Source organism: Elephantulus edwardii, unplaced genomic scaffold (assembly GCF_000299155.1).
Source record: "Elephantulus edwardii isolate Elephantulus edwardi_28Jun2011 unplaced genomic scaffold, EleEdw1.0 scaffold00027, whole genome shotgun sequence".
Classification (NCBI taxonomy): Eukaryota; Metazoa; Chordata; class Mammalia; order Macroscelidea; family Macroscelididae; genus Elephantulus; species Elephantulus edwardii.
Window position 1 is genome coordinate 17,193,783 of NW_006399777.1, and position 3,781 is coordinate 17,197,563.

Sequence of the window (3,781 nt, forward strand, 5' to 3'; positions counted from 1 at the left end):
TCCACTAGCTACACCATGGAAGAAAGATGCACTGTCATCTTTTGTGTATTCACTGCCCCTCCAACCTTTTGAAAACTCACTGGAGTGTCACCAGAGTCAGTTCCAACCTGACAACGATGCTATTACTTTGTTTTATAGAAGTTGAAAATGTGAACATTTTCTTGTTACATTAATTATACGTTCATTTTTGCTTTTCATTCTCCAGAACATAATTGGATTGACGTATGTGGGCAACATGATCATACTGGGTAGGTGTATGTGACCTGACTGTGTACATTTTATAAAAGCGACGAGGGTTGATGGAAAGAGAATTGGTGCTTTTGAGCTGTGGTGGTGCAGGAGAAGAGTGTTGAATATACCATGGACTGCTAGGAGAACAAACAGCTTTGTCCTGGAGAAGGTGAAGCCGGAATGTTCCCTGGAGTCAAGGATTCTGAAGCTTCGTCTGACATACTTTGGGCATGTTGCAAGGAGGGACTGGTCCTTGGAGAGGGACATCATGTTTGGGAGAGTGGAGGGACAGAGCAGGAGAGGAAGACTCGAATCTGTGATTCGAGTGGTGGGAGTGAGTGTGTCGGAGACGGTGAGGTTGGCACAGGATCTAGAGCAGGGTTTAGGGCTCTTGTACATAGGGTCGCTATGAGTTGCAAGCTACTCGATGGCACATAACAACAATAAGGCACCTAGGAGTGTCTTTAGTTCCCTTTGAGGGTACTGATCTTTAGCCCTCTGTGCCTTCAATGCTCATCAGCCGGTTTATAGCCCTGTGGTGGCTCCAGTGTGGCCGGTAGGCTGGAAGCCTCTGCCACCTGTATTTCAAATACCAGCAGGGCCCCTTGCGTGCGACAGGCTTCAGCAGAGCTTCCAAATGCAGACAGATTAAGAAGCAGGCTTGGCAGTTCACGTCTGAAACAATCAACCAGTGAAAGCTGGACCGAGATGAGAATGTAGAATTGAGGATCTCACTGCTGATGTCAGATGGAGCTGAGCTGAAATGCGAGCATACCAGCAAGCTGTTTATCTGTGTTTACTGACTGTGTGAAGATAGTCGATAGTCTGTGTGGATGGTCCCGAGTTGTGGATGGCACTGTGAAGATTGGGAAGCCCAGAACCCTTAAGGAACTTAGACCAAGCAGTCATTAAGACCAGGAAAGATACATGTCAGGATCACATCCTTTCACCGTACTTAATTCAATCTGAGCAGATCATCCAAGAAGAGAGACTATATGAAAAAGAATGGAGAAGCAGAGTTGGAGGATTCCAACAACAGCTTTTGTTATGCAGACGACACACCCTTGTTTGCCGAAAGTGGAAAAGGACTTGAAGCCTTTATTGAGGGGGGTCAAGCACTGCAGTCTTCAGCCTGGATTACCTTTCAGCATGCTTACCAGCCCTCACGCTAACTGTGCTAGTAACATCAACATAAACACAAGAAAAGATTTCCTTTCACTTGGATCCACAATCAGTGGTCACGGCAGTAAATTCAGGTAATCAGATGACATGTTGCATTGGTCAAATCTGCTTTTTAAAGGGTTAAAAAGCAAAGTGCACTGGACATAAGTCACATCTTCAGTTGTCTCTCATGCATGTGAAAGAATGAATTAGGAAGAATTGATGCCTTTGACTTACGGGATCGACGAAGAATATTAGACACACCACACACTGCCAGATGGATGAAAAAATGTAATTCTCCTTAAATATTAAATTCCCACCATTGAAGCAGCATCAGTTGTTGTTGTTGTGTGCCATGGAGTCAGAACTGGCCCTTAGCTGACCCTCCAGCAGGTTTTCAGAGGCTGTAAATTGCAGGGAACAGCCAATCTTTCTCCTATCAGACAACTGGTGGATTTGAACCACATTTCTTTGGGATGCTCCTTACTAAATAAACCACAGGAGTAAATGTTAGAGGTGACTCCAATAAATTCATTCTTCTTCAAGAAGAACTGCTGTGTTATTCACAGCAGCAAAAAGATGGTCGCAACCCAGGTGTCCATCAACAAACAAATGGATAGAAAAACTGTGGTGCATTCACACAACGGAATATTATGCAGGATTGAAAATCAATGATCTTGTAAAACATTATACAACAAAGGGGAGCCTGGAGGACATTATGCTGAGTGAAATATCTCAGCACTAAATGACAAATACTGCATAGCACCACTGTTATAAAATGGGACTGACATGGGAGATTGGGGGAAGACTAGGAAAAGAGTGCATAGATATTGAACACTGCATTGGGACAGATGAGAGGAAGAGCTACCTGAAAGGAATATGTTGTTGTTGTTATGTGCCATCAACTCACCTATGACTCATAGCGATCCTATGTACAACAGCCCTAAACCCTGCTCTGTCCTGTGCCAATCTCATTGTCTCTGACACACCTACCCCTATTACCCCAGTCACTGAATCAATCCACCTCTTAGAGGGTCTTTCTCTCCTGTGCTGTCTCTCCACCCTCCCAAGCATGACATTCCTCTCCAAGGACTGGTCCCTCCTTATAACATGTCCAAAATATGTCAAATGAAGTTTCAGAAACCTTGCATCCAAGGAGCAGCCTGGTCTCACTCCCTCTAGGATGAGCCTGTTTGTTCTCATAGCAGTCATTAGTATATTCAGTACTCTTCTCCATCAAATTTTCCTTCTGTCATCTCTAGTCATTGTCCAGCTCCTTTATACATAGCAAGTGATGACAAAGACTATGGCCTGGATCAGGCACACCTTAGTCTCCAAACTGACATCATTGCTCTTCAGCACTTTGAAGAGGTCTCTGACAGCAGACTTTTCCAATGCAATTTGTCTTTTAATTTCCTGACTGCAGGTACCAAGAGTGTTGATTGTGGAGCCAAGTAAACCAAAGCTGTTAACAATCTGAATCTCTTCACCATCTATATGATTAGGTATTCTGTGTATGACATGAATCTGGAACAAGCGGTGCATTGCAAAGTGGGGGAGGAAGGAAAATGTCCAATGAATGAATAAAAACAAAAAGCAGACAACGTAAAAAAAGCCGACTTATATCTGCAAAGTGACACTGACCTTGGTTCCTTATTTGTAAAAGAAGAGAGTCAGGCAATGTTGCTTCTAACTCTAAAATGGGTTGCTGTGCTAACCAGTCAACTTCAAACAAAACAAAATTAAACCCTCTTGTGTCTTAAAATATTTAGGTGCGCTGAAAATACCACATCCTGTGGGAATGAAATGAACCCGCTCTAAGGACATTTGATGCATGAAAGGGGCAACAGAGGTTCCGAAGAATGGGCGGCGGTCACGGGCTCAGAGGAAGGGGAGGGGAAGCCCCTCGGTGGGGATGGAGCCCGCGTCCAGGTTTCCATGAGGCCAGTGGTGCCGGACTGCAGCCTCCTGTCTCCTCTGTTTCCTGCCTTACCAGAAGGGGCGAGGAGGACCTCAGGGAGTGCTTTATGAGAGTGAGAACAACAGGTTCGCTGACCAGGAATGCCAGTCAGGTCGTGATGGTTGCCCCTCACTTCTGAGCTGTGTCATCTGGAGGTAGGAAAGAGTAAAAAGGCAAAGGCTTAGAGAAGGCACCGTAGACCTAGCCCATGTTTACAGACCAGGGCGTCATAGTTAAAAGGCAAACCCTTCTGGGCTTGAACAAATGAGAGCTACAAACAAGCAACCACCTCCCCTCCTGAATAAACAAAGCCTGAAACATTGCTGTCGAGCTGATTACAACTCCTGGCAGCCAGTGTGCTAGGGAAGACCTGCTCCAGGTGGCTGTCCTGGCTGTATTATTATTATTATTATTAATAAATTATTATAA